Source organism: Nothobranchius furzeri, chromosome 13 (genome assembly GCF_043380555.1).
Source record: "Nothobranchius furzeri strain GRZ-AD chromosome 13, NfurGRZ-RIMD1, whole genome shotgun sequence".
Classification (NCBI taxonomy): Eukaryota; Metazoa; Chordata; class Actinopteri; order Cyprinodontiformes; family Nothobranchiidae; genus Nothobranchius; species Nothobranchius furzeri.
Window position 1 is genome coordinate 64231885 of NC_091753.1, and position 23822 is coordinate 64255706.

A 23822-nucleotide genomic window follows, 5' to 3' on the forward strand; every position below is an offset into this window, starting at 1 on the left:
GTGGCAGGTTTGGTTTGTGGATACTTTAAAGTACCTTTTTAAAAGCAGGACCACAGTAGCAGCGGATAAAACTACGTTTGACTGTTAGTGTAAACCTTGAGTTGTGTTTCCTTGTGCAGTGTAAAGCACCTGTGTGTTACTGTTGCCACATCTATTGTGTTCCTTGTCTCCTCCGGCCCTGTGTGTCCTTCCGCCCTCTTGCACACTCGCACTTCCTGCTGTGTTAAACTTTAGGAGTGATCAGGCCTTGTTACAATATGAGGCTTGCATAACATCCTCTCTAAGAGCAGCCAGTAACAGAGACAGTAGGACGTTCTGTTTTTGCCATCAGCTTTTTACCCATTTTCTGCCAGCTTGGTTGCACGAGGAAGTGGATTCCCGTTCTCCTGCAACCAATGCAGATGGAGTACAGGGAATGGCGAGTGCAACACAGAAAGAAATGTGATTGAGGATAAGAGTGGCCCGCTGGAATTTTCACCACACAGCAGGCCGAGACCTGCCAAAGAATTTAGGGAAGCCAGCGGGAGAGGCCGATCAAATGCCTGAGAAGGTACAGTAAAGAAAAGTAACAGTACAAGAGAAAACCAGCATCCAGCAAAACCAGTACGACACAAAGTAGGTCCTCCTCCTCTCTGACAACTTCCTGACCGTTTACCCTCATTAGGGCTGGGTGGTATCTCAATACTTTTTAACAATATTGATATAATCTCAGACAAGATGACTCCGTAACGTCTGTAACGTTTATATTGATATAACTATGTAACCAGCAGTGTTTTCCCTAGAAATGTTTCCAACCGTGGCTGGGGGGTGGGGGTGCTTGCACCATGTTTTGCTTCTGTGTGTCATCTGCGTGTGTGTGTGTGTGTGGGGGGGGGTGCATGCGGAACATTTCACTTCCATGCATCGCACGTTGTAGTAGTGTTGGGGGGGGGGGGGGGGGGGGTCGTAGCCGTGATGCTGCAATTTCAGCCGTGGCGCAGTGCCACACCTAAGCCCATGTAGGGAAAACACTGAACCATTGTATTTCTAGATTTAGCAGATGCTGCCACCGCTAGCCACTAGCCTTCTCCTAACCCTAACCCTCTTACCCCGGTTTCACACTAGAAACAGCAGCGGAATATTGTACTCGCGAACTTTGGAGAGGTCCTTTTCACGCCAGTAGAGTCTTGGCCGTAGCACAACTTCCTCAATGTGCTCTATGCTGGACTTGCAACAGGGTTCCCACGTGTCCCTGAAAACCTGGAAAATGGTGGGTCACGTTTCCAGTCATGGAAAACACACATAAAATGCAAAAAAAAAAGGAAAATGTCCTGGAAATTTTATTTGCCTCCTTGTGAATAAACAGATAAACATTTTACGCGTGAATTTCTGTTTTCAGCTGCGTTCAGTCGGGCTGTAGCGTTTGTCTGCCTTCATTTCTGCATTCAGCCGGCACAGCGCCCCATGTGACGCCACCAACCAATCAAATTGCTTGGAACAGTTCTGCGTCCCAGTGTGTCCATCTAGATTTACCAATTTTTCATACTCTATGCTCTAATTTCCCTCTGGGATTAATAAAGTATCTTTGAATTTGAATCGAATACTCAAGTAAAGATTTATTTCGCCGAAGAAGAGCCAAAGCTAGCGACTTTCGGTTTAAGAGTGCTGCTGTATCAGCGTATATCGAGTGAGAGGCTTTTCTCCCTCTCTCTGTTAATTGACGGAGGAGCAAACGGAGAGCTGTAGTGTGTCGTCACTATGGTGACCAGAGCGGGAGAGTCCCGCATTCCTATCACTTTTCTTACGTCCCCTCTCGTGTCCCGCATTATTGACAGTCTCCCATTTCGAGATCAAGTCTTGCATTAACTGTGTGGAGATAGCTGCCCGTTGCAGGGCGAGACTTTTACGCAAGTTCAGAAATGTATATCCATTTCAGCAATATCACTGACAAACAAAACACATTCAAAGATTTGTTAAATCAAAATAATTCAGTCCAAAGCACATAACTCATCAATGTATCCATTATGTAAACCATGCATCTTGGTATGAGTTTTTATGAAGCAAAGACCAAGTTGCCAAAAATGGCGCAGCGAGATGAAACAAAGACAGGATCTAACTAAAACGAGGTTCACCTGAAGGTCTATTACGGCTGTGGTTTTTCAGTGCTTCGCCCAAGTCCCGGAATCAGAAACCGTGATGTTGAGCCGTTTGGGTGGCCGGATTCTCAGTGCATCCCTAATAGATAGATTTTGGAAGTTTTGCATTATATTAGGATTCTGAAATCTTTTATCCTAATTTCAGTGAAGGGGTATGCATTTAAATTCATGTCATTTACTAGTAAATGTTTGCATTTAATCTGCTTATAAATGTATGTATACAGTTCTCAAGACAACTTAAAGGGAGTTAAGTTGCAAATATTTTACAGGAGGAAAAATATCGAGATGCATATCGTATTCAGTTAATACAGCTAAGATAAGTTTTGGTCCATATGGCCCAGCTCTACCCTCAACCAATTCTGTTTTAATTGCATATTTGTACTAAGGAACTTAAAAAAAACCTACACTTTGTGAACCATGCTTTATCAGACAGCCTTGTAGTACAGACCCACCCAGCATGAGCTGCTCCACATGACTGGGCTTTGTTAATATACAGCATGCTGCATCCATGATGGAAGGTGTGACATCGCGACGTATAATTAACAGACGAGCTGCATGCCATTTGCAGCTCGTCTGTCAGATGACTTGGCCAACAGAGAAAATGCTAGCTCTAGTCAAGTGTTGTGTGCTTCTAGGTGCAAGTGCAGCGTGTAGATTAGGGTGAAAGTTTGATTGTGAATCTTTGATCTGCATTAAAGTACACATTAAAGCTGAACGGAGCGGGAAATGAGTAGATCTACATCTTAGTAGATCTAGTAATGCTAATGTGTCACTGCCAGCAGTTGACATAAAACACAGACTTAAGTCCTGTTAACAGAGCTAAACAAGTTGTTATGACAGAAGTATGGAAGACTCAAAGACAGCTCCATGTTTTAGCTAATTATCTAAAAGAAAAGAGTTGAGCAGTTTATTTTCCAGTGAAATGAGGCAGTGCAGCAGCAGAAATTCGAGCCTTTAAATAAGAAAAAGTACTCTTACTCTTGGTCAGTATTCACAACGACGTCAGCACTGGGACTCTGTATCAGAGGAAAGTTCAGACCAGAGTATGATTGTCACTGAATCTTAAATTTTCATCAAATGAGTACATGTCTGTCTGCAGTGATCAGGCTTAGATTGTCACGTCTTTAACGGTCCATGGTGCAAGTTCACAGAGAAACCGTTTCTTACTTGTTTTTTTAAAGCATGATCAGTCACTCCAGGGTTTCCCCCAGTGCTTGGCGGGCCGCCAGCCTGTCGTACCCCCCTCCACTTGCTCTCACGGATGACGCACGGAAGTGAACCAGTCTGCGCAGTCATGAAACAATCCATTGCTCCCCCCCACACACACACACACCCATGTCTGGTATCCTCTACCACTGGGCTTAGAACGTTTCAGAGTTTAACATGCAGGCTGAACATGAAAATAGTCTCCTACACCTATCCTGCTTTAGCTTCTGACAGAAAACAGACGGTGAAGCTCTAGGATTAGAAAATCCTGACCGATCTACGTCACCCTGTCACTAACATTCATGGCCTCACCCACCTGGACTCACGGCGGGGAAGGCTGTTGTTGGTTTAGCGTCCAGGAAACAGCAGAGAACCTCTCTGTTAGTTAAAGCTAACTGTTAGCATTAGCACCTCCACCACACAGCAGAACTCCTCCAGGTCTGTGTTATTTGTGGAGATGAAACATCAGCGTAGCAGAGCAAACAGAGTCAGTGGTAGTCGTGTTGCTGTTAGCCAATCAGAGACTAGATGTCCAAACATCAGGAAGTAAGACTCCAAATCCTGTTGTCTTCTGCTCACCTCTGCTCTCACTAACGTCTACTACCTATAACAGGAGCACCAGACATGGACTTATACTAGAGACCCTGCAGATGTGTTGAAATAACAAGTGAACTTGGTCTTTAGACGTGTTCTTTTGTCAGCCTTGCTGACAGAATGTTCTCCACGGACGATTCTACCGTCTCTGCGTTGACAGATCCTGCTCGTATCATATCGCCCAGTCCTGTTTGAGGCACCGCTGGAGATTATATTTTAACTGAAGTCTCTGAATGTTTATCGTCAATATTAAAATGATACATTTTTATTGTCTAACTTACGCTTAGAGAAACGTTTGGTGCAGCTTTAGTTGTACTCTGCTTGAAATGATTAACCCAGGAGTATTCAATACCGGTCCTGCACTTGTTGGTTTCTCTGCTCCTACACACGTGATTCACCTGTGCAGCAGCTCATCAGGCTCTGCAGAAGCCTGTTAATCACCTGCTGATTGAAATCAGGTGTGCTGAAGCAGGTTAAAACGTAAACGTGCTGGCCCTCCAGTCCTGGAACTGACTACCCCTGCATTAACCCTCCTCTGTGATAAAGTAGGTTGTGTAAATACAACAGCTGCACACACAGGAACCCTGTGGGCTCTGCTGCCTGAACAGCATCATTTACAATTGCTTTATGGTTTATTTGGTGCTTCAGAGGGTAGATTGGTTTTTGTACATTGTAGATTTAATGCACAAAAATCAGCTGTTCATTTGCTTGTGTGTGTGATCTGCAGCTCACCACACACCAAGGTCCAGTAGCTCCTGACCTCCCAGTGAAATGATGACCCCGCTAAACCCGACCCGAACGCTCATCCTAAAAGTCTCCCACCATAGGACAGCAGCTGTTTGCTTTAGCAGAGAAAACTTACTGAACAGAGCGTGAACATGGTCGTGTTCACAAACAGCAGCCTTCCATCGACTGTCAGAACTGAACCCAGACAGAACCCTAACCCTACTAAAACAAAACACAGTCCCATGTGTGTGTAGGGTGATGACACATTAGCCGTGCTTCCTTTTCCAGAACTTCACGGTAAATGCAGCAAAGGGGAAATTGACTGGGAGAGCCGACGGCCCAGTTCTCTTATTGTCGTGTCTCTGTTTACAGTTTGGCCCTGTGAGGAAGGTGCTGAGACGCCAGCACATCGCGACCATTGCATTGTGAGTGACGTCATCGATTGGCGCAAAACCTGCAACAACTCGTGTTTTCCAAAATGCCCGCCTCGTATGCGTTTCCTTTTTCCTATGGTGAAGTACGACATAATTCCCTCGGCGGCGTTCCTGCCCACCACCTGCACCGGGTCTCCTACTGGGCCACTCCCAATACCTATCTCTGAGCAAGTACTCGTAAGGTTCCTGAAAACGGCCATTTGGCCGGTCCGGTTAAGTGGAGGCACGTGCATGTCGGAACATTCCGGTGAGTTTACCCTGAACTTCCGGTACGAGGAACACAGCTGCTGACTCTGCAGCGTGTAAAGGCGCCTTTCAGCAGCACTAACTCTGATTTAGTGCTGGGAACTCCGGTTCTTTTAAGAGAACCGGTTCTTATGGCTCGGCTCTTTCAGCTCTCCAACAGCTCCTCACATTTTTTGTTGCTTAACTTAATTTATCACCAGTAATTATACAAAACTATGTGTAAACTGAATTTCTAACAATATACATTATATAAACATTTTCACTTCTTTTATTCAACATGATGCAGAGAGCTACAAAAACACGTTTCAAATGACTAAAACAAACTCAGCAAGTCAAATATTTATTCACTTTGAACTGTTGGAGCCTGTTGGGTACATTTTCCCTCGGCATAATCCACACTGCCCTTTAACTGTCTTTGTAGTTCAGATGTGGCCATCTAGCTGCCTGTCCAGCTGTCACTCATTTCCTCACCTTTCTGTAGCGCTGTTTGTTTTTCTTTCCTTCTCTTTTACAGATTAGTTCCCACTAGGGTTGTCACGGTATGAAAATTTAACCTCACGGTTATTGTGACCAAAATTATCACGGTTTTCGGTATTATCGCGGTATTTTTTAAACGGTGTTGCATATGTTCAGAAAGCATTGATAGTCCTGTTCTACACAAACTGAAATAGTTCTGAAAAGGTTTAACAGTGTTTATTAAACCTAAAATAACACAAAGCCTTAGCAAAAGTGCAACTTTTCACAAGTAAAGGAACAAATAGCTTATTTTTCTGGAACTTGTTACAGTAGTCAGTGCAGGTTTAAATTATACAAATCCAAACATTCAAAACATAAACAATATGTAAACAAATCAAAGAAACACCACTTGTTTTCTCATTTACTTGTTTTCTTCATTATCAAAATGAAAATCTAAAACTCCAGTCCACACTTGACTTGACCACTGTACAAGTCAACCTTAAAAAAATATGTATTTAAAATAAATAGCCACTTTAAACAAATTACTAAAATAACTACTACACTGTGTAATCAAATCCAAATGTTCAAGTATAAATGGCATTGAATAAGTAAACAAATCAATGACAAGGAACTAATTGTATATTTCTCTTCATCATCAACAAATAAGATGCTTCATCCAGCAACAGGGTGTCTGTGACACGGTTTAAATGCTGGCAGAGGGCGCTGCGGCTGCAGTATATAGTGACTCGTTGCATTCTCCCTCAACCAAAAGTCCTCACGTCATGCATTTAAGCTAAAATGCTCATGTTATCTTACCTTGCACTGGCTGTAGAGACGTGGGTGATGGTCACGCAGATGTGCCATGAGATTTGAAGTGTTGCTGCCTTCTGCAGACACTTGTTTCCTGCACGTTCTGCAAACGGGATAGCCGTCTTCTATTAACTGTCCCTCAGCATTTTTCAGAAATCCCAAATATGCCCATACTTCCGATTTAGTCTTCTTTGAGGGCTGATGGATGTCCTGGGCGCTGCCGTCGCCTCCTTCGGCCATTATTTCAGCTTCAAAGTTTTGTTGCCGTTGCAAATTAAAAAGTGCGTGTGCGCGCAGCGGGAACTTCAGCTGAAGCGACGGTGGCTGGTAAGGGTCACCGCGCCGAAACCGCGGCCACGGTAAACCCACCGAGATAATATAGTTTTTTTAAAAACTGGACGGTTATTTTTATTGTCAACTTTTTTACCGGGGTTTACCGCTATACCGGTTACCGTGACAACCCTAGTTCCCACCCACCTTTACCGGTCCCATCAGGTCACGTAATAATTGTCCCAGGCATTTGATGCAAGGCTGTTGTTGGGTTAGCATCTAGGAAACAGCAGAGAATGTCTCGGCTAACTGAGGCCCTGTCCACACGTAGCCGGGGATCTGCCAAAACGTAGATATTTTTCTACGTTTTGGCCTGTCATCCACACGAAAACGGATCTTTTTAAAAACTCCGGCCAAAGTGAAGATCTGCGTTTTCTCCGTTTTGGGTGTCTGCGTGTGGACGGACAAAACCGGAGTTTTAAGGTCCGCAACGTCACTTTCCACGACAAAAACTGCTGACATCACGTGTGCGACCTGTGTTTACACTAGCCGGCAGCATGGAAGCCCGCAGATCTGCGCTCTGTCACTACCCGATCCATCAATTGTCCAAGCGCTTTTTGCTTGTTTGTTTTTGCAAGCGGAGTTACTGCTCCTTGCGGAAGACCACAGACGAAGGACGAGGTTAAGAACGGGGGAAGTACTGCCGCCTACAGGTCTGGCATGTCCTTAACAACGTATTTATCCGGGTACGTGTGGACAGAGTTTGTTTTTAAAACGCTGTGGTGTGGATGCAAGTTTTTGGAGGGGCGGATATTCGTTTTCAAAAAACCCCAGCTACGTGTGGACTAGGCCTTAAGCTAACTGTTTTAGCTACTCCACCACACAGCAGGGGCTCCAGGGGCTTGTGTTATTTGTGGAGATAAAACGTTGCAGAGTAGTCAGTCGGCGGTAGAGTCGCAATCAGAGGTGAGATGCCCAAATATCTGCAAATAAGACTCCAGACCTTGTCATGTTCTGCCACTCTCTCCTCAAGCTGACCCCTCCAGGCTGCTACAGGTGATCCTGGACACCACAGCCCTCGGTACAACTTACAAAGCATTTGTTCCTACTAGAGACCACTGCAAATGTATTGATGAAATGAGGGTTCAACACCTCTCCGTTACAACTTTACTTGCAGCACCATCTCCATATTTCTACAGGATTTAATCTAAAGAAAATCAGCTGGTGATTTGACTTGCATTCTCTTAATTGTAGTTATTTGAGAAAACCTTTATCGACCAAAATTGTTATCAGCAAATCAAAGCTGCACAAGAAGAGCACTTAAAACCAGAATGTTAAAGTGTTGGTTTAACTTAAATAAATTAACTTTAAATTTAAATAAAACAAAATTTATCATATTTACTAATAGAGCAATTACAGTGGATACAAATCTCAAAATAAATAATACAGAAATTGAAAGAGCGAATGAAATAAAATTTCTTGGCGTAACCATAGAAAAAAAGTTAAGTTGGAAACCGCATATTGACTCAATTAAAGCAAAGTTATCAAAATCATTAGCAGTTCTCTATAAAGTTAAAGAATTTTTAGATGAAAAAGCTTTATATCTTTTGTATTGTTCCTTATTTCTGCCTTATTTCATGTATTGTGTTGAAGTGTGGGGAAACACCTACGAAACCCACTTAAAGCCTTTGTTTATAATTCAAAAGAGAGCAATCCGACTTGTAAATAAAGCAGCTTGTAGAGAGCACACACATTTACTTTTTATTCATTTAAAAGTATTAAAGCTAAGAGAATTAGTTACATTAAGAACTGCACAGTTTATGTATAAAGTGATGTATAATTTGATGCCAAAACAAATTCAGGATCTGTTCCAGATCAGAGAGAGTTTTTATGATCTCAGAGGGTATAAAATGTTCAGAAAGCCTAAAGTAAGAACTAAAATGAAACAACTTTGTATTTCTTGTGTTGGGGTTGATGTGTGGAATAAATTAGACCAGGAGCAAAAAGATTGTTCAACAATGGTAAAGTTTAAGGGTATGTTTAAATCAAATGTGATTAAATATTATGAATCAAGTCAATGAAAAAATGCATAAAACATTAAAGGCCTTTTTTTTTTTTATAAAGCTAGAATGGGGATTTGAATATATTCCCATACATTTCAAACATGATGTAAAAATTATGGAATCGGTATGCTATTCTAAAATTTTGTTTAAGTTCAAAGGGTTTGGGGGGCTGGGCTTATAAGCTTATGCTTCTGCCTGCGCCCATTCTTAGCATTGTGTAAGTTGTGTGTTTGCTTGTAAACCTGCAAATGTTTCTTTGTTATATTATATTGTACTATTGATTTTAATTTCTCATTAAACTTCTCATTCATTTGGCAAAAAAAAAAAAAAAAGAATCAGTGCGTCCGCTCCCTAATGTATTCAGTTAGAACAGCAGTTTTCTGTTTTTCTTCCTGTTTAACTCTGTGACCTGTATTTGAACCAAGTCATCATCGTTGGGTTGGTCAGGGTGTGTGCGCGTTTGTCCTCAAGTGGGTCTTGAACAGTTGGGCAGTCTAAAGGTAACCGATTTACAGCATCTCACTCAGACATGGTCACACTCCACCCACTGAAAGGCAGACTCTCAAGAGATATCTAAAAGAGATAAAACCGAGAGCAAAAGTGGAAAAAACCACCAGTAGACACATATCAAGCATGTTGTGTGTGTGTGTGTGTGCATGCGTGTGTGTGTGTGTGTGTGTGTGTGTTCTGGTGTGATGAATGGCTCCAGTTAAAAACATACCAGTGCTCTAATGAGTGGGTGTGTAATGTTTTTACAACTGGTCTGAGAGTGGTCTTTTGTCATTGGTGAGGTCATAATGACGTAGATGTGGTGGCTCTCAGACAACACTTGGGGTTAGCACTAGCTTTTACTTCTCTGCATACTTTAACTAATTAACCTGATTTTTCATGCAGGTGAAAACTTGAAAAATTTGGGTTAGGGTGCAAAAGTTCATTATGTTAGTTATTCAGCATAAAAGGTGCAACTAATCTATAAGACAGACTCATTCTTTGAGCCTGTGTTTTTTATAATTCAAAGATACTTTATTAATCCCAGAGGGAAATTAGAGTTTACGCATAATTGTGATGATTATGGCTTACAACTTATGAAAACCCCACATTCAAAATCTGGCAATTAGAATATTGTGAAAAGATTCAACATTCCTCTTGTTGCTGGTTCAAAAGTGGGTTCTAAGCATACCGAACTGGGCCGAAAACTAGGGCTGAACGATTTTAGGAAAAGATTGAATTGCGATTTTTCTATTGCAATTTCAGTTCAATTCACGATTTTCTTCAGTTCAAGGTACAACACATTATTCACAATATAGTCATGTAAATCACACCATAAAACATGAAAGATATTCATTTTCTTATGTTTTTATTTTGTTTAACGGGGGAATCCCAAGGCGTTCCCTGGTCAGCCGTGAGACATAGTCCCTCCAGCATGTCCTGGGTCTTCCTTTAGGCCTTCTCCCGGTTGGACGTGCCCGGAAAACCTCACCAGGTAGGCGTCCAGCAGGCATCCTGACCAGATGCCCGAGCCACCTCAACTGGCTCCTCTTGATGTGGAGGAGCAGCGGATCTTCTCCAAGCCCCTCCCGGATGACTTAGCTTCTCACCCTATCTCCAAGGGAGAGCCCAGCGACCCTGCGACGAAAACTCAATTTGGCTGCTTGTATCCGTGATCTCGTTCTTTCGGCCTCTACCCAAAGCTCATGACCACAGGTGAGGGTAGGAACGTAGATCGACCGGTAAATTGAGAGCTTCACCTTCTGACTCAGCTCTCTTCACCACGACAGACCGGTACAGCGCCCGCATCACTGCAGCACCAATCCACCTATTGATCTTGCACTCCATCTTTCTCTCACTCGTGAACAAGACCCTGAGATACTTAAACTCCTCCACTTGAGGCAGGACTACCCATTTTTGACTCTGAAACTAAAAAAAGGAATCCAAATTCTGCTCTGTCTGGTATACGTCCTTTTTTGCTTTTTGTAATAATTTCGTCTCTTTTTCTCGATTAAAATAATAAATAATCACATCAACAAGCAACCTGACTGGATCCATAGGCAGGGACAGAGCGTGCACATAACTCTAACAACTGAATTGGCTCTAACCCCTGCTGCTTCAAATAGAGTCCATTATAGTTTATGGAGTGTTTCAAACCAGCCGCAATGCGGCAAACTTTAGATGCGTCCCAGAAGTAGCGCTCTGCGCCACCAAAGATAGAGTTGAATTGGGTTGTAATTTTTCTGCGAGCCACTTCTGAGATGCGTCAGTTACCGCGTTTAACATAGGGCTATACAGGAAATCACACACGGTTTCATCCCGGGGTTACATCACTGGTAATTTGCCAGATAAAATTTTTTGTAGAGATGCAGTTTCATATATATGACGTAGTGGTGCACCGATATGTAATTTTTGGGCCGATATCGATATTAATATCGCCGTTATGGCCGATACGACATACTGACATTAATGCTTCTAAAATCAGAAGATTTTATGTAGAATGAAAATTATTAAAGCAGAATTTACGTTATTATGTACACACACCACACACGTTTACGCTTCTGAGAGGATTACAATCATGTCACATGACTAAACAAATACACATCACCCCTCACCCCCTGAAACAGATAAACAAATGGAAACAAGATGGAAAAATAATCGGTTCTTATCTGCCCAGTTTTATTCATCAGACCGACAACGATCTTTTAAAAAATTACCTACTAACTCTGCGGATGTCGATGTCGATATATTGTGCATCCCTAATATGAAGCTTCCGTGTGACCCAACGGCTTTACTCACAGCGTCCTTCCAGAAGTGCAGCAGTGTGTGCTCATAGCTTTAATACTGGCAGTGGAGAGAATTGATTTGATTCCGATTCTCAAGGGTTTTAATCGATTATCGTAATCCAGTCCAACTCAGCCCATTCCAATTTGATATTGATGTGGGTCAGTGCTATTTAAAATGTTTGTTTAAGCTGTTACCTGAATCATATATCCATAATCCAAAGATGCTACTCTGGGTGAGTTAGTTCAGCGAAGGAAACCGTACTGACCTTTTTGGGCCTGCACCTTAAAATGGCCATCTGGACTTTTCCTTCCTGTTTTTACATTTAAAAGGGAAAACTATGTGAAACAAATAGATCGTTGGACTTATGAGAATATTCTGTTTGATTTTTAGAAATTTTTATAAGAATCAATTTGGAACTGATTTTTGATCAGCCCAGCACTAATGATCAGCCCGCCCTCTAGAGCCGTTTCTGAGTTGTAATGGAAAAACCAGCCAAACCGTGAAGAGCCGAGTCATGCTGAGTGGTGCAAATGCAGCATCAGTGATGTTGTTGTTTATGACAAAAGCCTCAGGACTAGGAGACAAAAGCAGAAGCAGAATTCCCTGGTCCTGATGTTTTTGATGTGAACATGTGGTACACTAACTGATGTAACGTCCAGCAATGGTCAGTTTTCACCTACAGACTGACCTACATGCCACCGGTCACCTGCAGACATAACTTCCATTCTCTAAAGTGGATTTTACATCCTAGCTTCCAACAAGACCAGAAGGATGATGCAGCCTTGTTGACATTTCAGGAGGAACACGATGTCAGCCTGTGTTCCCAAACAAAGCCTTCTTTTGATAACACCGCAGGAGTGCTCACTCTCTGAATAAAGTGACTATTTTCAGCTGATATGAGTTAATCAATCAACAAATGTTATATGAATAATAATAATGTCTTGATTAATCTGTGCTTGAATTACTGAAGTTTGAAATGAATGTTATTACATTGAAAGATTTATATATATATATGATGGTCAGTTATGTTTGATATGACAAGTGAATCATTATCTACACTCAGACACAAGGTTCATTAGAGATAAATTAAAGTTAAGTTAAACGTCACGACACATAGATATTTTCTTAGCCACAAATCGGAGGATCCTGTATTTGAAAGAAGGCGTGATGTTCTGAGGTTTGCTTGTTAACACCCCTTAACATGGCACGTCCCGATTGGCCAAGAAATCATAATATGAGAATAATAAAACAGAGCTTACTTGACGGTGAGTCAGTTCTAGAGAAAGCTACGGACAGGCCATCCGGAGCGAACCCTCTTTAACCCAGAGCATCTTTGACAAGCTGTTAAAACCCTGCTACACGCTGAAGCTGACACAGCCAACGGTTCCTGCAGAACAACGCTGATACAGTTCCAACTCCCTAACAGTCCTTCTAGACGCAAACGATTTCATCGATCTGTCGTGATCCGGGAGACGACTCTGGAGCGGCCTGGTCGTACTGCAGCCTTTTCTACGAACTTCGGTACCTAGAGCAATTTTATGACGTAATAAAAACAAATAAAATCAACATTAATTGAAAAATCTTCAATAATCGAGATCTCAATTTCAGTCACAATAATCGTGATTATTATTTTTGCCATAATCAAGCAGCCCTAATCACATCCCATCCTCTTAGGTTCATCCATCACAGTAGCCTTGGTTAACTTGTCATGTTTTTATTTGCTTAGAAAGTAAATGTCTGTCTTTTATAAACATGACTGTCTGAATTGAGACGAAGTGTGTTTGATCCCTGAAAAAGCAAAGAATCCTAGAATCTTCTGATTAAACATCCAAAGACCAAGCAGGTTGATATTCTATATTTATATAGAACATCACATCTTATTGGTCATAAGTAACGGTAATATATTAAGCTTAAAAGCAACAACATTTACCCTCTACACTGATCAGGGAGTTCTGTAAGGGTAGGAGGCTGACAGAGGCGATCCACGATGAAGCCCTCAGTCATTTCAGGATTGGGAATTCTTTGCATTCCAGCACCGAAGGGTGGGTGGAGGAAGGGAAGGGTGTGGGTGTGTGTGTTGGGTTTTGAGGAGAGGGAAAGTCATGTCAAGGCTCACTGTGCTATTTGTCTTATGATTATGGTGATAGCCATTCACGCAAAGTCTCTGGAGATGAAACAACCTTGTTGTTGTCACGTCAGTTAGTCTGACAGCCTGGTTTCTGGTAAACATGCAACAACACCATTACTTTTTCTAAACAAGCCTCAACTGTTGCATAATATATCTGATGTGCACGTCACTAGCCACTACTCTGTCCATTGTGCTGGAGGTTGTTTTCTTAGTGATGTCATCCAACTTAATGTGCTTTACTGCTTAAGTATGCTTCAGCTGTTTCAGGTCCTGGTTCAGTCAGGAAATGACTCAGAAAATTCAACTTTGTGGGAGCCATTAAAATGGTTAGTCAGTTTTTTAAGAAGGCTGGGTAAGCATTGTTTTGGTAGAGCTTGTTAGCATCAGGTTGGAGGTCTTTATCTTCAGAACCACCTAATTCTTCCTCTCACAGATTCATCAAGGTGTTGGAAACCTTCCTCACTAACCACCAATACTACTGGGTTTTCTTCTTGGCGAACTGGAGACCAGCGTTGGTGTTGCTGTGAGTGTGTGCCCGAGAACTTGTAGAGTTAGGTTTGGTCCTGGCCTCCAGCTACATCTTCATCTGGGAACCCTCTGTCCTCACGCTGTGTAACGTTCTCCTAAAATCCGAGTAACGCTGTTGCTCACCCATTTGCAGTAGATCATGTGATGCTCAGAGCTGAGTAAAGCCAGGGAGAGTTAAACATTGACTGTCTGTGGCTGCAGATTTTATCATTGTTAAACAGTGCTCTTCCTGGAACTGGTGACCCTCTGTAGCTGTGTGGAGAAAATCAGTTCCACTGCTGTCCTTTCTGCGTAAACCGTCCTACTTCTACAAACTCACCCTCCTCCTCCTCGTGTTTGCACATGAAACCTCTTTGGCTAGCAGACTCTTTACAGTTGTTGTTGTCCTGTCTGTGTTACACCCTGATAAAGAAGATAGTGCATCACTTCCACCGGGGAAAACAGGAAATTTACTGCTCGCAGTCATGGTGTGTGTTGTGTCATCAGCCCGTGGTGTATTTGTTTTCCACATGGCTTAGGTCACATATTGGTTTCAGTGAGGGAAGCTCTTTGAAAAACCGGCCAACGGTTTTTTTCCATTTAGATGTTCCATTAATGAAACCTGATACTCAATCACCCACACCACCTCCCCAGACCACAGAGGTCTGAATTATTGCCTTTTCCTGTTCGTTAAGCTTTTTTCCTACTTTAAGCCCAAAGGTAAACTTTCAGTGGGGCTAATATTAATAACAATAGTGAGTGCGTTTACATGCAGCCAGTAACCCTTTTAAAACACGAATATTCACAATAGCCCGGTTCCGCACGGCCATGTAAACACCGCCAAAAACCCGGATATGCTCATAACCGGGTTTTTAAAAACACCTGGGGTAACCCTTTTCTAACCCGAATGTTTGGTCGTGTAAACGCATACCGGGATATCCCCATCAAAGCGTGTGTTCTGCGCATGCTCTGTTCACAAGGAATCTTGGTCTTTTGAGTAACGAGACGTCTTGTATGCGCCAGAACACCGGAAGTAAACAACAAGTTGGGAGCAACATGGCAAGTCGCGGCTTAGCACCACACTTTTGGAGTGACGAGGAAACCTCTGTCTTTATCGGTCTGGTGAAAAGTATGAACATTATGTCTTTTGTTGACGGCCAGAAGTACGGAGACATGGGAAACATGTTGTTGTTTTCACGGATACCGGAACAAGAAGAACCGGAAATGACGCATATTAGGGCTGTCGCGGTAACCGCAAAAATGAAATATCGCGATATGAAGAAGCCCACCGCGCTGCATCATGCGCCACCGCGATTACTGAACTTGGTTCAACTCAATGATGCATGTTGAGAAGGATGGCTGCACTGGTATCAAAACGAAACGTTACTTCGCTCCTGTGGGAGCGCTTTGGTTTTCAGTACGTCAGCTGCTGCGCAGCCAGAGTCCTTGGCCGAGACAGAGCTGCCACCAGCGGCAAATAAATAAATAAATAAACGCTCGGAGACCTGCTAAAGTCCCGGACAAGCACTGCTTCTGCAGCCGTCCCAAAGAGAGTTTGAGCCGAGCTGGAGCTCACTCGCTACCTGCAGGAGGAATGCATCCACCCTAAAGAAAACCCCCGTGACATGGTGGAGCAACAAACGGGAGAGATTCCCTTTGCTCGCCAGAGTCGCACGCAAGTACGTGTGTGTTAGTGCAACGAGCGCACCATCCGAGAGGGTTTTCAGTGTTGCTGCAAATGTTGCCGCCCCTCTCAGATCCTCTCTCAAACCGTAGTTAACATGCTGGTTTTCCTTGTAGGTAACAAGGACGTGACCGAGCTATAAATCACCGTCATTCGTGTATGTGAAAGTGAAATGATAGTGCGCCCGCCCCCCGGCGCGCGCGCGCGCGCCCGGTACATGTAATTTTTTATGCTTGATTTTAAACAACTAAACAAAATGGGGACTTGTTTCTTATTTGTTAGATGCTGCAGCCAAATTTGCATTTAAAAGTTTAACCTCCTGAATTTTGTTGTTTTTAAGTTCAGTCGGACTCCGACTGTCGGAGAAACAAGCGTTACTGCGATCTGCGTTGTTACTGCCCTTTGATCTGCATTCAGTAAAGTGTTATTAAAGAAGGCACGGCAATTTTTAACCTTTTTTAAATGTGTAAACATTATGTTTAGATAGTACTGCAATAAAAAAGTGCTGCAATAATATCGCACACCGCAATATTAAGCCACCCTGAATCACCGCAGGGGGAATTCCTCAACCGCGACAGCCCTAACGCATATTGCATCTTGACGTAGTCCACACGTCCCGACGCTACCCCAACGTCCGCATTTAAATCGGGTTATGCAAGTTAGGGGTAACTCTTTCTATTTATGCTTGTAAACGGGTTATTCTGATCAACTCAGAAACCCGAATACCGACCTTAACCCGATCATAACCCGGATATTGGCTGCATGTAAACGTAGTCAGTGATGGCAATTAACTCCATGACAGTGGTTGGTTTACTGGCTCTACACTCCTTAGTTAGATTGGTCAGTTTAGTTCATGATACGTTTCCAAATGTTTCTTGACCAAAATCGGGGAAAAGATCAAAGCAAAACGACACACAGAAATCCCATTTCAGGTTGTCTCTGAGGACCAGGTTTTACACAAAGAGATGGACCATAGGCTACAGGACTGAAGCCATGTCCCAGCCTGTTCGGGTGTGCTTGTAGACATATGCTGACTCCATTTATCATTCAGATTGAAACTTTGCTTATTGCAGTAATATTGGGTTTGCTAAAAGAATATGACCATCTTTTTAGACTGGACTCCGAGTTTCCTCCTGGTCTAAAAACAATCATATTTTTGTTAGGGATGTCCCATTCCGATATCAATATCGGAAGTAATTCGATATCGGCCCAAAAACACGGCATCGGATTATATCGGACTGCATCAAAAATCTCCGATAGAAGCAGTCCATCAAGGTTCACAGTTTTGCAACAGAAAATATTCATTTTTTTTCATACTTACTCTTATTTTCTCCTGTTCTCCGATTGAGTAACATCACTTGATGAAGCCTTTCATACATTCCACACTACGAATGAGGTAAAAGTATGTATGATTTGAGCTGATATTGTATCGGATTGCTATCGGTATCGATCAATACTGAAGGCTGCAATATCGGTATCATATCGAAAGTGAATATCGGGACATCCCTAATTTTTGTTCGTCGTGAAGCTTTAGGTTCCACTCACCAAAAATAAATCCTTCACTTTTACATTCTTGTGTTTCAATCAATCAACAGCAACAACAATTTTAACAAGCAAAGAGTGACCAAGTTAATCATCCACTGAAGTTTCCACTCAGCTCTGCCATCATATTAAAAGTCCACTTTGGGGCTAGAATCAGACTTTAAAATAACTTTAATTTTTTAATTGTCCCTCTGCTAGAGCATCTGCTTGTGCATCTTACAGATGCCGTGCTGTTGTCCTTTTAAAGTGTCTTCTCCATGATCTAGCTGGCCAACATGAGGAGATAACATACATTTTCTCTAAGGACAGGTTTGTGGAAAGGCATTTAGTTAGCTGGTTGCTGAAGGAGATCCATCAGCTGGTTAGACTAACATTTAATCCTATTTCAGCCCACAGCCTCCTGCTGGTGCTATCATTATCAGTAAGAACAAATCAAACGTCTCAAATATTGTTGGAAGTTTAGGATCTTTTCTGCATTAAACAGAACTTGGTTCATGCTTCAACATTTCTGAAAGGAGGCCATCGGGCATCAGAAATTCTATTGAAAAAGTGAAACTTGTACATTAGATTTGTTAATTACACACAGACTGATATATTTCAAATGTTTATTTCTTTAATTTGATGATTATAAACTAATGAAAATCACAAATATAGTATCTCAGACAATTAGAATATTAATTAAAGCTGCTAGCAGCCAAAGGGCTGTAAGGGGGCAGAGTGAGAGGGATTTGAACAGTGAGCACATACATGGGTTGAGTGCAGATGTGTGGTGTCTTCCACCGTGTTTGGTAAGTAAGTAAGTAAGTAAAAGTTTATTTATATAGCACCTTTCTCAGATATGAATCACAAAGCGCTGTACAACATGATAAAGATCAGGGCAAATACCTCTAACCAATAAAAACATCAGAAAAACAATAGCAGTGATAAACGTAGAAAATAAAATCATGAGTATAAACAAAGTGAAGGTGTGAACCCGAACAAAGCCATCTTTTTGAAACATTTAGGGAGGGAACGCCTGGATGAAAAGGTGAGTTTTTAGATGATTTTTAAAGATCTCTACAGTGTTAGAGAGACGGAGATTTGAAGGTAGACTGTTCCAAAGTCTGGGTGCAATAGTCTGAAAGGCCCTGTCCCCTTTGGTTTTCAGTCTGGTTCCAGGAACAGCCAGGAGGTTTTCAGATGTGGATCTAAGGTTCCGAGAGGTGGTGTTTGGGGATAAAAGCTCAGATAGGTAGCTTGGAGCCTGGTTGGTAAGAGCTCTATAGGTCAGGACTAAAACTTTAAACTGTATTCTATATTCTACCGGGAGCCAGTGGAGGGACTGTAGAACTGGAGTGATGTGAGTTCGTCTGCTGGATTTGGTTAGGAGTCTGGCTGCTGCGTTTTGGATGGCTTGAAGGCGTGAGAGGGAGGTTTTGCTGAGACCAGAAAAAGAGCGTTACAGTAGTCTAAGCGTGATGACACAAAGGCATGGATGATTTTTTCCAGATCTGCAGTACAAACCAGTTTACGGACTTTTGAAATGTTTCTCAGTTGAAAGAAACAAGAGTGGGAGATGGTTTTGACGTGTGAGTCTAAACTTAAAGCTGGATCAAAAATAACTCCTAGGTTTCTAATGTTGGCCTTGGCTGATGGGCAAAAAGAGGCAATTTCTTGCTCGATTTTTGGCTGAAGTTCCGGGGGTGCAGAGATCAGGGTCTCTGTCTTGTTAGCATTGAGGACAAGAAAGTTGCTGGACAGCCAGTTACTGATCTGGGTCAGGCAGAGTACAAGTGTGGCCAGCCTGTCCAACTGGTGTAGCATAAAGGACATATAGAGCTGAATATCATCAGCGTAGATGTGGTAGGAGATGTCTGGGAAAGACTGAATGATGCCAGCTAGGGGAAGAATATAGAATGCAAATAGTAGAGGTAGCATTTGGAGCATTTTTGTAGAAGTTATTAAAGTTTTATTGTTTCTAGGGGGCGCTGTCCCAAACTTAAAAAAAAATCACATTGAGCATTTTGTAGGTTAACAAAATAATTTGTGTGCAGTTTGGCATAAAAGGCATCATGCATGTGTTATTCAGGGCCAAGTATCTTTGAGGAGGCGGAGCTAAAGGGATGTCACCCAATGACCACAGGAAAGCAACAAAAACAATATTTAAACCCAATTTTGTATTTTCTGGACAACTATTCCAGATGTTTCCACCTTTAACGTCTACACAGAAGTTTAATTATTTTTATTTTTTTTACCATGGAACGAGTCTTTGGTGTCTTAAATAATAAAGCACTTTGCAGGTCCTAACTGGGTTTATTTATTTGAAACTGAGTCTGGACGCGGTCAGACAGAATTTAGTTTTTTGCTTTATGCATAATTTGTATTGGGATGTAACTGACTAAACCACTACATTTTAAAATGTTTAAATGAATAAATATTGGGTTGGTTGGCATAGTAATGTACATACATAGTAATGTTTTTACTGATGTTTTTATTGCTTATTTTTCTACAATAAAGTTTTGAATTGGTATTTGTCAATATATTTTTTCTGCCCTCCACTAACGTCTGACTTTTGTCTCCTTGTCTGTCAGATGTGTCTCAGAACCCAGCCCTACAACCCGGCGAGGAGCAGACGCACAGGAAATAGGACTTAAGGAAATAGCAGGTACGTCCATCTGCCAGTGAGCATGCTGGATCTTGTAGCTATCCCAACCTGTTTTCCATACATTGCTGGTGTGCATGCGTGTGCATGTGCCTGGGTGTGAGAAGTTTTCAGAGGAACTAGTGCTGACATAGCTGGAATCTGGGATAGCAGTCTCCATCCCAGCAGGTGGGGAACGGGTGGGTCGGCCAACACATTTCACTTTCGTGTTTGAGATACGTGTTGCACCATCACAGCCTGCTGCCATCGTCAAATTCGCCTCGTTTACATAATCACTATCAAACTTGTCTGTGCAACACAAAATGACTCCTGTGTTGGTCTGCTTTCCTCCTCATCACTCCCTCTTGGCAACCTGAGAAATGCGTCAACATTCTTGTTTGACACACAAATATTCTTTCTTCAACCAAACAAGTTGTAAACCAGTGAGCACTTAGTTTTTTTACTAGCTTGGAGTATGCTGGGTTATTCATTGGATTTCTCACATTTTGACTTGCTTTATTTTAATCTTACCATCATCTTGACATTTGTAGGTCAGTTGAAAACTAATCAAGTAATTTGAATGACTCAAACCAGCATGATGGTGCTGTTGGTGGTACGGTTGTATGGCAGTGAGAAGGTCACAGGTTCAGTCCCAGCTGTGGCCTTTCTTCGTGGCGTTAGCATGTTGTCCTGATGCGGGTGTGGCGTATACTCCGCTTGTCCCAAGGTGTGAGTTTGTGTGTGTGACAGGTTGTGTGTCCCCGTGATGGACCAGTTACCTGTCCCCTCCTCCCACCTGATGACAGCTGGAGTTGGACACAAGTGCCCTGTGGCCCTACTGAAGAACGAGCGATTCAGATGAGGGACAGTGTATTACTCAGATATAAACTACCTACAGATGTTTGTTTAAAACCAGTGACTGAAAACTCACAGGGATAGTTTCTACTCCTGAACGTCTTGCTGACACGGTGTGTAAACACAGAGAATCTGAGAAGGTGGTTAAATGTTTGGGAATACATCAAATTGAGATCACTACAGTCAAACCAAACGAGTTCACCACAAAACACGACTAAGCTTTATTGTTTTTTCCGACACCCGCCCAGTAAAAAACAAATGTTAATTTACGACTTTAGCCGTCAATAGCAGTAAATTAGTTACAAATATTTTTCACATTATAACGTTTTTTATCCATTTCCTTCCTGAAAGTCATGATTCTGGGCAGATAACTGAAAGAAAAGATGGTTTTAACAGGTTTTATTTGTTTAAAATTAAAGTTGTTTAAGTCGGTGTGTCCGGATGATTTTCTCTGGTTCCTAATAACGGGTCACATTGTTGCTTTTTAAACCACCAGCATAACAATTTAAACTCATCTAAATGTTTATGAGCTTCACTGCTGATGCTGAAGAGCAGAACTTGATTATTTATATTAATTCTGTAGGCTTGTGAAAACTCACTGCAGGTCTGTGGAAAAATATGATTGCATTTAAGTAGGTGGACTTTGCCCAAATATACATTTTAAGACACTGAGTTGGAGGTCTGATAAGTCAAATAAACAAAAACATTTTTTATTTCTATTTAAATATTGTATTGAATGGACTCTATGCTCCCTAAGAGCACTGGGGTGGTGCCCCCCCACCCCACTCCACCCCCTTTTGGTGGAGGCAGCAGTAGCTCAACAGGTTGAGCGGGTTGTCCAGTAATCAGAAGGTTGCAGGTTCGATCCCAGCTCCGTACAGAGAATTCTGCTGTTGTGTCCTTGGGCAAGACACTTAACCCACCTTGCCTGCTGGTTAGGGTTGTCACGGTATGAAAATTTAAGCTCACGGTTATTGTGACCAAAATTATCACGGTTTTCGGTATTATCGCGGTATTTTTTAAACGGTGTTGCATATGTTCAGAAAGCATTGATAGTCCTGTTCTACACAAACTGAAATAGTTCTGAAAAGGTTTAACAGTGTTTATTAAACCTAAAATAACACAAAGCCTTAGCAAAAGTGCAACTTTTCACAAGTAAAGGAACAAATAGCTTCTTTTTCTGGAACATGTTACAGTAGTCAGTGCAGGTTTAAATTATACAAATCCAAATATTCAAAACATAAACAATATGTAAACAAATCAAAGAAACACCACTTGTTTTCTCATATACTTGTTTTCTTCATTATCAAAATGAAAATCTAAAACTCCAGTCCACACTTGACTTGAGCACTGTACAAGTCAACCTTAAAAAATATGTATTTAAAATAAATAGCCACTTTACACAAATTACTAAAATAACTACTACACTATGTAATCAAATCCAAATGTTCAAGTATAAATGGCATTGAATAAGTAAACAAATCCATGACAAGGAACTAATTGTATATTTCTCTTCATCATCAACAAATACGATGCTTCATCCAGCAACAGGGTGTCTGTGACACGGTTTAAATGCTGGCAGAGGGCGCTGCGGCTGCAGTATATAGTGACTCGTTGCATTCTCCCTCAACCAAAAGTCCTCACGTCATGCATTTCAACTAAAATGCTAATGTTAACTTACCTTGCACTGGCTGTAGAGACGTGGGTGATGGTCACACAGATGTGCCATTAGATTCGAAGTGTTACCTTCTGCAGACACTTGTTTCCTGCACGTTCTGCAAACGGGATAGCAGTCTTCTATTAACTGTCCCTCAGCATTTTTCAGAAATCCCAAATATGCCCATACTTCCGATTTAGTCTTCTTTGAGGGCTGATGGATGTCCTGGGCGCTGCCGTCTCCTCCTTCGGCCATTATTTCAGCTTCAAAGTTTTGGTGCCGTTGCAAACTAAAAAGTGCGTGTGCGCGCCGCGGGAACTTCAGCTGAAGCGACGGTGGCTGGTAAGGGTCATCGCGCCGAAACCGCGGCCACGGTAAACCCACCGAGATAATATAGTTTTTTAAAAACTGGACGGTTATTTTTATTGTCAACTTTTTTACCGGGGTTTACCGCTATACCGGTTACCGTGACAACCCTACTGCTGGTGGTGGTCGGAGGGACCGGTGGCGCCTGTGCTCGGCAGCCTCGCCTCTGTCGGTGCGCCCCAGGGCAGCTGTGGCTACATCGTAGCTCATCCCCACCAGTGTGTGAATGTGTGTGAATGGATGAATGATACACTGTAGTGTAAAGCGCTTTGGAGTCCTTACTCTGAGAGGCGCTATACAAGTGCGGGTCATTTATCATTTATTTATCATTTTAAAAAGTGGGCCACAGAGTGTGTTCCAACAGGGATCACACTCCTGAGCCTCCCTGGTAAGGTCTATTCGGGGGTTCTGGAGAAGAGGGTCTGTCTGGTTGTCGAACCTCGGATTCAGGAGGAACAATGCGGTTTTCGTCCTGGCCGTCAAACACTGGACCATCTCTATACCCTTAATGGGGTCCTGAAGGGTGTGTGGGAGTTCACCCAACCAGTCTACATGTGTTTTGTGGATTTGGAGAAGGTGTTCAACCACATCCCTCGTGGAGCTTGTGGGGGGTACTTCGGGAGTATGGAGTACCAGGCCCTTTGATACAGGCTGTTAGGTCCCTGTATGACCGGTGTCAGAGCTTGGTCCGCATTGCCGGCAGTAAGTCGGGCTCGTTCCCAGTGAGAATTGGACTCTGCCAAGGCTG

General features: G+C 42.4%; 1 protein-coding gene across 1 annotated transcript in view; it reads left to right on the plus strand.

Annotated features, from left to right (window-relative positions):
- Positions 1–23822, plus strand: part of pik3cb (phosphatidylinositol-4,5-bisphosphate 3-kinase, catalytic subunit beta) — a 101312-nt gene that overhangs the window by 7749 nt on the left and 69741 nt on the right. Inside the window, exon 2 of the mRNA XM_070543768.1 lies at positions 20147–20220. The gene's annotated coding sequence lies outside the window, so the exon portion shown is untranslated. The remainder of the gene's footprint in view (positions 1–20146; positions 20221–23822) is intronic.